The following is a 12,952-nucleotide window of genomic DNA, read 5'->3' as shown; positions in this document are numbered from 1 at the left end:
TGTTTGTGGTCACACGTCACATGATGTTGTGTGCAGCAAGACGTCTGTCTGACAGTAATATGGGTGATGTGGTCTCCTCCTCTTTTGTGCACCTATAAGCAAAGAAGCAAGAAGAACATCAGTGAAACGTGGCATTCATTCTTTGTTGTGGTTCAATTACTACTAGTACAAACAAACAAATATAATATATAACTTAGTTTGTGGTCACACTTGTTAGTGTTGTAATGTTATTTTATTAAGTCAGTTAGAGGAACAAAGGAAAGACATGCAGGCCTATGGCAAAAGCACAGTAAAGCACACTAAGGGCCACAACAAAATGGCCACCAGCCACATGGTCACTCACAAGTCACAACAACAACAAGCAGGATGCCTTGAAATCAATGAACTCAAGCAGGCCTATATGGACACAGACTTTACAAAATGGCCCCTGGCCACATGGGGAGGCTCAGCCAAGGCAAATGCCGGCCCACTATTATTACAAACACATTCACACACAGGCTAGACAAACGAGGCATGCTAAACAACACAGCTTTAATGCAACAGTGCCAAAAACGAACATCCACAGGGCTAAAAAAGGTTTGCAAGTTACAACCACGCACATCCAACAAAGGCATTTATTTAACACACATGAAAAAAGTGAAATGCTCAAAAAAATACATTTTGCATTTCAATCCAATGTCATCCATGCCCTAAATAATGTTTAAATTCAACAGACACCACAGAAACAGTTGTTTCATACACCTATGAGTAGCTCTGGGCGTGTTGGTTGGAAAACCTATTGGCAGACCAGGCCACATAGTGAATCAATTCAAATCAATAATATTGCAAATTTATTAGAAAATATAGTGAACTGTGCTACATTTCTTGCTGGCAAAAAGACGACAATGCTACATGCAAAACAACAACCAGTAAGAAAGCATGGCCACTATAAAGAAGGCTTGCAGGCCTAATGCAGAAGCACACTGGCTGCCCCTTTACAAAATGGCCATCAGCCGCATGGCCAGGCCACAACAACAAGAAAGGAAAGACAAAGACAATGCAGGCCTATGGCAAAAAAGCACACTGGCTGCTTTTCCAAAATGGTCACCAGCCACATGGCCAGGCCACAACAACAAGAAAGGGAAGACAGACAATGCAGACCTAGGGAAAAAGTACACTGGCTGCCTTCACAAAATGACCACAGGCCACATGGCCAGGCCACAACAACTAGAGAGGGAAGACAGACAATGCAGGCCTATGGCAAAAGCACACTAACTACCACCACAAAATATCCACCAGCCACATGGTCACTCACAACTAACAATAGGCCGGTAAACCAATGAACTCAAGCAGGCCTATATGGAGTATGGACACAGACTTTACAAAATGGCCCCTGGCCACATGGGGAGGCTCAGCCAAGGCAAATGCTGGCCCACTATTACAAACACACTCATACACTCGCCAGACAAAGGAGACATGCTAAACAACACAGCTTTAATGCAACCATGCCAAAAACGAAAATCCACAGAGCTAAAAAAGGTTTGCAAGTTACAACAACCACAGACATCCAACAAAGGCATTTATTTAACAGACATGAAAAAAGTGCAATACACAAAAAAACATATTTTGCATTTCAATCCAATGCCATCCATGCCTTAAATGATGTTTAAATTCAACAGACACCACAGAAACAGTTGTTTCATGCACCCATGAGTAGCTCTGGGGCAACTGGCTGAAAGGCTTTCTGGCAGACTACTGGGCTAGTGAATTAAATAAATATTGCAAATTGATTTCAAAAGTTGGAGTAAATGCTGTGAACTGTGCAACATGTTTCTTTTATTAAAGAAGAAAAGTTACTTACAACGAAACAACTAGGCCCCTACAGAAACTACAGGCCACCAACCACAATAAATATTTTTAAAAATGATGAAAAGTACAAAGAAATCTAGGAGCATGGCCCTAATCGAACACACATCACCAATTTTCAACTTACTTGTGAAATCCCAAATTCAAAAGTCCTTAAATCCAATGATATATGATGCATCTGACACAAAGAGTGATCCTTCCAGCTCCAAATCAAAATGAAAAGTGAACAGGAGATGGACAAAGCACTGGGAGCAGTGGGCTGGACAGGAACAGGAAGTTGAAGACTCTGGGGCACTTCCTTCCTTTTAAAAAAAAGTAAAAAAAGAAAAAGGACTCCTTGCACAAAAAAGTACAGCCAAATGTCAATCTGAGGAGTGTTTTTTATCCAAATCGTCATTTTGAGAAGGTTTTGATGATGCTCTGGAGAGATCCTTCTCCAGTTTGCAGATTCTGCATGTTCGGGATCGTGATCTTCATAAACCCCCCGCCGGTACTCCGCTGGCGCGCTCTATGGACGTGTTTAGGATCGCAAACTCTTGTGGGACTATGCGGCCGCCTAGCAAATCTCGTGGCAATTGGTAGAGGCTCGGGAAATCTCATTGGCGATCTCAGGCACCCGGTAAGTCGCTCCTGCATGCACTAAAATGCATTTTAGGTGTGTAGACACAAAAAAAATGAGCTCTGTTGGGGAGTGTGGAGTTTTCCAGCTACTCCGCGTTTAACGCAGAACGCAAAGTTGCCAAAAATCCTCAAACTCTCGAGCGATGCAGAGTTTTATGCCCAGTAGGCCACAGTTTTCCACAACAGTCATCATCACACAAATTCATCATTGCTTCAGCTGACACAAATGCAACAGTAAAAATCATGCCATCTCAATGCATACATACAGTAAAGGGAAGTAGTTGTTGATGAGCTGTTGACGCTGGTCCAAACCTTCCTCTTTCCCACTATCATCTTTGTCCCCCATGTCAGGATTCACAGCTGGGGGCTCTTGCTGCTCAACATCTTCCAGAATCAGAGGGATCTCCTTGTGCAATGCACAGTTGTGGAACATTCAGCATACGACTGTGATCTGACACACCTTCTCTGGGGAGTACAGGAGGGCTCCACGAGTCTTGTACAAACACAGAATCTGGCCTTCAGGAGCTCAAAGGCATGCTCCACTTCCCAACGTGTCCTTCCATGAGCATCATTGAACTAACTTTTCCTGGTGTCCTTGGCTGTCTCAATGGGGTTAACAACCAATGCCAGTTTGGATATGCTAAGTCACCTATTTGTGAGTCACACAGGTGTACAATCAGGTTGTACCTCAATGATGAGGAGTATTGCAAGTCACTCACTCAATCCAAATATTGACACATCTTACTCACCAACAAACCATGCCCTCTCTGGTTGTAGATGTGACATCAACTGGGGTATGTTGCTGTTCTGCACAATATATGAGTCATATGCAGAGCGTGGAAATTTAGCACCTACATGTGAAATAGTCCTATCTGCTAGGCATGTGACTTGCACATTGATGAAATGCTGATGTTTATGGTTCCTATACATCTGCTCACAGTCCTGAGGGGGAACAAAGACACTGTGTGTGCCATCAATGGCTCCAACAACATGTGGGATGCAACCTAGGACATAAAAAGCAGGCTTTATATTTGTCAAAACTCCTTTTTTGGGTAATTGTATGTAACTGTCCAGGGGTACCAAAAATGCTGACGGGACATCATGCAACACAATACTAAACATAGGTTGTGACATCCCACCTGATGTTGCCACAGTGTAATGAAATGACCCAGTGGCCAGCACCTTCACTGTTGGTGTCATAGCTGTGGGATAGTTTCTGTTAGCCCTTAACTGAGCCGCCAACTGCTGATATAGCTCTTGAATAGTTAGGCGATTGAGTCTGAACTTCAGGATGACGTCTCGCGCCTCCATGGTCATCAAGTCTGGAAAAGGCAGATAGACAGGGGCTTGTCTCCTACTCCTTCTGGAGGGTACACATATGTGGAAAGAGGCAAATATGAGATGTTGGTACAGCTTGTACAATGATTCATACAAACACATGAGTAACTGTAATGTCTAATCATTGTCATGCACACATGAGCTGTATACATATTCTGCAATCATGATACTTTTTAGATTGCTAACATGTACATATTCTCCTAAATCATCTGTAAATTGGCATAGGGTCCCCACACCTCGATGTAGATGATGAATTACATCATCACTATATTCCAACATTAACTGTAAACTGGACTAGAAATCCTTTATTTTGTGCTCTGTTTTCCTCATATCTGCATTTATCGTGTTTAGTACATGTCCGTGTGATGAGTGTGCATCACCCACCTTGCCACACACATAGGGAACACAATTGCACTGGTAATGTGTGTACATGCACACATGGATGATAGTGAATTCTGAGGAAGACAAAGGCAATGTTGTTACCCATCTGTGTACAACTAGTTTATGTGTTGGCTGGAGAAACAACAATGTCACACTCACAAGTCCCTTTGAAAGGTGCCATAAATGTCTGATCTTCTGTGGAGCACAATGCTGTGAAACAATTATAAAAAAATGCAAATGTAAGATGGTATATGTCAACCACTGCGGTCTCTGCCATTGGACATATTTGAAATGAACCAGCGTGGCGGTGGAGACATTCTGATTGCCGTGGTGTGTCAAGGCCGAAGTGCATGACAAGGCATCCAATGGAACTTGCTGGAGCGGTCAGAAATCGAGGAGTTGAACATTCCAGTAGGCGTGATCAGCCACGGTGGTCACTGCCATTGGAAAGATTTGAGAAACGCGTATAAGGCAGACCAATGGCAATTGAAGAATAACACAGAAGACACACTAGTTATCAATATGAATCTGGCATTTGTGCATACTTGCAATTTACACACAGACAGCTGCCTGTTAAAGCTCGGGCAGCACTCTTGTTGCATACTGAGCAAACCAGAACCCGTCTCTTCACCCCAGAGAAGCTGGATCTCCAAGTGGACGAGGTGCTTGCCCAGTACAATCAGCTCTTTGGTGCACCAGAGGTTCTGGTAAGTTAATCTGTGCATATTTAAAATACTGTCAATGCTTGACTGGTGTAAATGTAAAGTTGTATGTGCCTCAGGGTGCCAGAAAATCAACATGCCTAGTTTTGTGACGCTACACATGGCCTATAGTTGACAATCCAGAAGTTGCAGTTAAGTATTTGTAGGGTATGGAAACATTCGGTGTAGTGTAGATCACTTTGACATTTTTGATGCATATTTTTTAGAAGGCATGTTTCTGATTAATGTTTGTTATTTTGTTTTCCATGGTGACTTCACACTTATAGTGTAATGGTGTGTTGATGCTCCATCCCCATGACCCCTGCCTGCATGCAATGATGATTTGGATTGGATGTCTTTTGCAAATTGTACATGTACAACAATGACTGGGGCATGTCACACTTTATGCACCGACATCTGCCGCCTCAGCAGGAACGCCGCAGAGATGCAGCTGGGGCTGGCCCCTCGAACTGGCAAGTTGGCACGCAGAACCTTGACCCCACTAATGTCTTGCATCCTGGAGGGGACCCAGCCTGAGCTGGATGGATGCTTGACGGCCTAACAGCAGCAAGTTGGGGATGAGTATTGGTCTGAGTGTATCTTTGTGCATGATTGAGCACCTTTATTCCAGACATCATCAACACAGGAAGGTCAGAGATGTCTCATGTGTAATGCTATTTAACCATGTTGGGTGTGTGTTTGTTTGTCATGTGGTGACATCAGCATCCAAGTGTTTCCATATCAGGTATCATTGACCAGATCACTGTCAGTCCTAATGTCCTTGCCATGGTTGCAGATTACATCTTGGAACTGATGTATGACATGACCTATTTAGATTATCAACAAAAAGAGGGGGGGACCGGGAGCGTAATTAGAAAATAGGTCCAGTACCCATGCTCCCTCAAAGTCACGTATTTAATTTGAGAGGGTAGCTGTTCCTAACAAAAAAAGGGGGTAGAGAGAGCTGCTATGTGTGCTTGAGGCTTGGTTGGGCCGGGATGAGTGTGGGGAATTTCTCCTTTGGAATTTTGTGCCCTCACACACCCTTTCAGGTGTCCTGCTTCATCATAGGGCGTTGCTCCTCGTGGGGGTGGCGCTGCAGTCCCCCACGGGCCCCGCGAGAGGGCTCTTTATCGGAGTTCTTTTTAGGAGAGGCCGCAGTTGTGCATGTGGGTGTGTGGGTCTGTCTATAAGGGATGTGAGTGGTGCGTTAAAATAGCTAGGTAGAAGCCAAGACCTTTATTCGCGGCTCTATCCAGCATAAATTAAAAATGATCCTGGAGGTCCTCAAGAACAAAATATAGTGAGGGCAGATATAAAATTTACTGCGACTCTCAGGATAGGTGAGTGATTGGGGAGTGTAAGTACTAGAAAAATAGGGTCAACATGTTTCGCGCATAGAAGTAGGTCCTTAAGGGATCCGATTGTGCTTCGTCAGGACCAGATAAGACAAGTGAAAAAAGTATATGAAAAGGAAAAGGTTCCAGTGAAAGTGGGGTACTGTGAACCAATTATACCTTAATAGTAAGGAGAATTGCGTCGTTGCGCTGGTAGGTGCTCCTTCTTATTAGGAAACCTATACCCAACCCTACAAGATGAAAGGGAAGGGCTCCGTCAGCAGTTCGGGTGAGACGAGCAATGCAAGTGTTACGGAGGAGGGGTAGGTTTTCACCCTGCAGGCGACTGTTCGATTTTGCATTGCTCGTCTCACCCGAACCGCTGACGGAGCCCTTCCCTTTCATCTTGTAGGGTTGGGTATAGGTTTCCTAATAAGAAGGAGCACCTACCAGCGCAACGACGCAATTCTCCTTACTATTAAGGTATAATTGGTTCACAGTACCTCACTTTCACTGGAACCTTTTCCTTTTCATATACTTTTTTCACTTGTCTTATCTGGTCCTGACGAAGCACAATCGGATCCCTTAAGGACCTACTTCTATGCGCGAAACATGTTGACCCTATTTTTCTAGTACTTACACTCCCCAATCACTCACCTATCCTGAGAGTCGCAGTAAATTTTATATCTGCCCTCACTATATTTTGTTCTTGAGGACCTCCAGGATCATTTTTAATTTATGCTGGATAGAGCCGCGAATAAAGGTCTTGGCTTCTACCTAGCTATTTTAACGCACCACTCACATCCCTTATAGACAGACCCACACACCCACATGCACAACTGCGGCGTCTCCTAAAAAGAACTCCGATAAAGAGCCCTCTCACGGGGCCCGTGGGGGACTGCAGCGCCACCCCCACGAGGAGCAACGCCCTATGATGAAGCAGGACACCTGAAAGGGTGTGTGAGGGCACAAAATTCCAAAGGAGAAATTCCCCACACTCATCCCGGCCCAACCAAGCCTCAAGCACACATAGCAGCTCTATGACCTATTTAGACACATGAATGTAGGTCTGTAAATTGGCTATCACAGTACTGTTGTCATGCTTGTGTGTTCAGTGTGGCTCACATACTCTTGTGACTCATGGGATGATGTGGGAGTGGCTTAAGTCATGGCCACTTGAGCACTCAGGGTGCTATGAGTTAGTGGTCTATAAACTTGACCCATGTGTTATGTTGAGCCAAATTATACAGATAACAACATCCCACATCAACCTTCACATGCCTATTAGCAGCGTGGCATCCCACTACTGTTTTGGAAGACACATTCACAGCAGTTGCAATAATCCACTGAAAGTGTAGTTGGTAATGAGTACAGTTCTGTCTGAGTTGATTTTATATTAAACATTGTGTACATGCAATTATGTATTTGTGGTGGACAGACAGTTTAAGGTGAATGCTAAGGATTAATAAGTGGGTACAGGGTGAATGTGTTTACCCTTAAGTGTAGACATGGTTGTATGGGATCACGGTGTCTTGAAATTTGTAATGTGGCAACAGTTATGTATTGAACCTTGTGAGCAAGTCAGCCTAGGTCACTCTAAGTGGCAGTGCTTACTGTGTGTGTATTGAGGATGTGTGTACATATGCACCATTGGCGTTAAGGGTGTGGCTATTGATTTGCATCACTGAGTGTGCTCTGGAGAAATAGACGTGCCCTGTGTGTTAGCAGTCAGCCCAACATAGGTATGTCAGACAACATACAATGCCTTTGGCAAACATTCCCTGTCATTGTTGAGGCTACTCACACATCCCAGCATATATGCTTCTTGATGCCTTTTGTCCTTCAAGGCTTGCACTGACATTGACAGATGAATGCCTTAAGATTTCTTAGCACATGCATGGCCCTAGAATGAGATTGCCCAGATAGGCCAATGTGCCTTGAACATTGTTCACAATTGGACATGGGGCTTACTTGCCTTTAAACATACAACATCTGACACATATGAAGTTCACTGATGTGTCTATCACAGTTGCACCTTGTGACAATGAACAGCAGTGTTCATGACAAATGGAGATGTAACATAGGTGTGTAGTCCACTTACAGCTCTGTGATGCTTTGGGATTGAGACGCCACTGATCCAAAGTCTGTGATCTGCATGACAAGATGTTAGTGTATGCATGTAAGGTAATTTCTCATTTTGTATGTTACTGTTTTTTTGCTGTGGTGGTTAGGGACTTTCATCCTAACTTCAGAGGGATGCTACACCATTGGATGTGTAGCTCTTTTGCAAGTAAGCCTGTAGGTGTGGATACCAAAAATTTAATGTGAGATGCATGTGATTGGCACTGTCAATGGTATTTTCCATTGTCAGCACAACATGTTGCATGGATAGAGACATGACATATGTCTATACATCAAGTTGCCATGTCAAAGGCTGTGCAGATGCGGCTAGGACTTGTACAAGTAATTTCATGTTCTGATGTTTTACATTCTGTGTTTGATAGTCGTCTGCATATTTGTGCCAAACCACTGTATTAAACATATTTCTATGTCTGTTACAGCATCTACCGAGTGCAGGGAAGGAGAGGGCCATGGCACAGTTGGGGAAGCATCTGGCATGAGTGGTCCCGGGATTCCAGTGACACAGAGGGGACCAGTGCCTCGGAGGGGGACAGGAATGCCCTGGAGGAAATAGGAGCAGAAACTCCAAGCTCAATATCTTCACACTCCAGCGGCAACTCCATGGTGTTGGTGGACACAGGAAGTTCTACTTCTGCATCTCTGTCCGCCAAACCATGTACTGTGTTCAGCCTCCCTGCTGCTACCCAAACTGCTATCCGGGCCCAGTCCTCTAAGAAGGGTAGAGTCTCCTTCCCCCCTGGAACTGCAGCCCCTGCCCCTATCTCCCCTGCTGCCCTCAGTGTGGAGGCCATAGACAACCTGTGGGAGATCTCTGTGGGTCAGACTGCAGTCCTAAATGTCCTCCAGGATCATGGCAACAAGTTGTCACAAGTTGTAGTGTTCCTGGATGCCAATCATTCGAAAAATGCTCGCCTGCAGAGATGTGTCCAGTCCATGGCCTCCCCAGAGACGGCAGCCATCCAGAGCTACCAAACTCCCATCCCAGCTCCTGTCCCTTCCCCCTCCACGTTCCCAGTGCCCCCACCTGACCAGAATACACGCATACCAGAAAACGCATGTACCCAGACATCCACACACTGCACACATCAACACCAGTCCCAAAAACACAGACATGCCACACCCACAAAATCATGCAAAACTCCCCCAGCACATATGACACCACACCCACAACACCATCACAGGACACTCAGAGACATACCTGCCGGAAATATTCATCCACCTCTCACACCTCAGACTCCTCACCCTCCAAAAGCCCTCCCCTCACCACACCTTCTCCCGCATCTCAGAAAAAACTTACCCTGCTTGCACTAGAACTGTGGCCTACCACTGCTGTTCCCCCTTCCGCCACAAAACTCTACCTCCAACTCCCAGGGCCACCCCTGAGAAGGGTGGCCCCAGCACACATGTGGAGGTATTCCCTCTTCAAAACAGGGGAGAAAGGGTAAAAGGAGCAGCCAGGATGATCACACAGAAAAATCAGAAAATCGTGTGAGGCCAGGGCCCACACCCCATGCCCTTAGAAACAGGTGGCTTAAGTGGCCACATCACTTACCATTCCTGTGAAAGCCCTTCAGGGCTATCGCATTCCCAGAAGGGTCAGGCCAAGCCCTCCCCATTTCAAAAGACAAGCCACTCCCTCCCCAAGCCAGCCCTCCTCCTCCTAGAGCCAGTACTCCACCTCTACAAGCCAGCCCTCCCCTCTCCATGACACTACTCCATCAGGCCCTGCCAGCCCAACGCAAGACACTACTCACACTACCACTGCCAGTCCTCTCCCTCCCTGAGCCACTACTCCCCAGGCCCTGCCAGCCCAACCGAGACACTGCACACACTACTACTGCCAGCCCTCTCCCTCCCCAGTCCAGTGCACCCACTACACCATCCAGCACTCTCCCTCCCAGTTCCAGTCCTCCCCATGTTTCAGCCAGCCTCCCACTTTACACCCATATCCCCCCCTGAATGGTACCTGGAGTGCCCATTTGATGACCCTTTCATAAGGAGGTTTAACCTGGCAGTGATCTGTATGGCAAGTTTTCAAGCACACATCTGCTTTCTTGGATTTGGACTGGCACTTTGGTGACAGCATGATTAGTGCACAATTCAGAGCCACAGGTTGTGTGCACAAGGGAACAATGCTGCAGGTGCTATGTGCGGTATGTTGTGACGTTGGCGTACGAGTGTGTGACAATGTTTTATGGACATCCCAAATTTCTGATTTTCCTTTGTGACCGTGAATTCACTGTGCAGCATAACTTTGCACAAGATATTTTTACTTACTGACGTAGCTCCTACTTTTATGTTCCATGGGACTGTATCCACTCAATTTAATGTTATACACACCATGCTAGTCTTGTACACCAGGCAAGGGTACGCCACTCCACTATATTGTCAGACCTCCACAAGGTGCCTTGACAATAATGAGCACATTGCAAGACAAAAGTCATGGCCCAAGAGAAAGAATAATGACAAGGACCAATGGTTGGACTAAGCTGAACCGAAAAAGGCACTCTAAGATGGCCGCCGCCTTCGAATCGGCAGCGGTCTAGTTTATTTGCCCACAGGTGTTCTGAGGCTGTGTGAAGCGCGCGCGCTGAGTCAAACGCGCACTTCACTGAAGATTCAACCGAGTATGCACGTTCAGGAAAGGCTCCACAGAACTTTAGCACCAGAGAAATAATTTGTCGGGAATTCGTCCGGATATCGTCCGCTAGTCCCGTCGGGAGTAGTTTAGGTCAGCGCAAAAGATTTTCCAGCTTCGTACCTGGTGTTTCTTCTTCATAATTCTCGTCAAAGGAAGAAGGAGACCTGACGGCTAGAAGTTCACTCAAAGTTATCCAGAGGAAAGAAAGAAGAGAACAAATAAACTAAGTGAAAATACAGTTGAATAAAGATAGAATATTTCGTAATCATAATGTAAATAAAAAGACTTGCACAAGGTTAAGAGGCTTAGACAGATACTTACCCACAAGACGTATTTGACCGTTTCCTCAGCTAATAAGAGGAAGGTTTATCGAACCTGAGACAAAATGTTAGACGATGTATAAGGTCAAAGATTTATAACAGATAATTTCCAGTACAGAGTTGCACAGCAATACCCTACAAGAAAGTAAGAGGAGAGTTACATTTTCAAACACCTGACAGTTAGAACAAGATTACATAGAAGAATAGAAGCACCACTCAAGAAGTAAGTGAAGTAAAAGCCATTCAAATATACTTACCCAACGTGAGGTAGGAGGTAGAAGGGGCTAAAAGTATTATTTGTTTGATAGGTGAATCGGTCTGGTGTTTAAACAAGAAAACAAGAGCAGCAACACAACGAAGATAGAGGAGAGGCACAGTACTTGAAAACTTGGGTAGGCATAGACCCTAGGAGAGAAAGTAAAGAGCGAATAAAAGTAGAATAAGTGATTAATTAATCTTGTTTGCTATTTAGATTCTCTCAGACAATATTCAGTCTGCAGTTCGGAAGAAGAAGCAGGCGAAAGAGAGAAGATGAGTTTCAGGACCAGTCTCTTCTTGGTTTATTATTTTATCCACTCCCCCTTCCCCCCAGAGGGTAGTCTTAGAATCTAGATATCTTACTGGATCTCCGGAGTGCCTTTGAGGGGGAGTTGGGAATCAGCATCTCTGTTCCTGTGTAAGACTCAAGTAAGAATTTCTCTGCATCTTGACAGAGTGAAGTGCCCACGTTTTAAACAACTTGCACCCGGACAGAGATGGCTGAAGGAATAAACTTGCAGACCTTAGGAACGGTTTTAGAGACAATACAGAAGGAGTTGGTGGCAGTAAGAGAGGAAAATCAGAGTCTTAGAGAAGAGGTAGTAAACTCAAGGAAAGAAACGGTGGAATTGGCTCAGAGATTAAGGCAACCATTTAGTACAAGACAAGAAACATTAGATCCCCCTGTTGAAGGCCCAAGCAGAATAGCAACACAAGTAATCCATTCTTTGTCCCCAGTTATACCGTTAGCCCCCCCAGAGCGATTTAGTGGGGACCCACAAAAGGCGCAGATATTCATCACTCAGTGCTCTTTACACTTCATGTGTTGCCCTTCAATTTTCCCAGATGCGCAGTCAAGGGTGGCCGTTGTGCTGTCATATTTGAGTGGAGATGCGGCGTCTTGGTCCATGCCTCTGGTTTCCCGTGATGACCCTCTATTGCAAAATTACGAAGCATTCAAGCAAGAATTTCTTCAGATTTTTGACAGGCGAAGAATCTCTCAAGCAGTTGATAATGAATTACTTGATTTAGGGCAGGGAAACCGAGACCTTGTGGCATATTTATCCCAGTTTAACAAATTGGTAGTGGAAACTGACTGGCCCGAGAGTAAAAGAGCTGCAGTTTTTTACAGAGGGCTGAGAGACGAACTCAAAGACGTGCTGGCACAGATACCAAATCGACCCACGGAAATCTCAGAGTTGGTAGATCTGGTCTTAGTGTCAGGGACTCAAGAGTATTCTTTCAGGTGTCTTGCACAGGAACAGAGACGCTGATTCCCAACTCCCCTTCAAGGATATCTCTGCGGTCCAGCTAGATACCTAGACCCACAAATCTACCCCCAAGGGGGAAGGGGGAGTGGATAAAATA

Source organism: Triturus cristatus, chromosome 4_1 (assembly GCF_964204655.1).
Source record: "Triturus cristatus chromosome 4_1, aTriCri1.1, whole genome shotgun sequence".
Taxonomy (NCBI): Eukaryota; Metazoa; Chordata; class Amphibia; order Caudata; family Salamandridae; genus Triturus; species Triturus cristatus.
Note: the sequence above shows the minus strand (reverse complement) of the source record.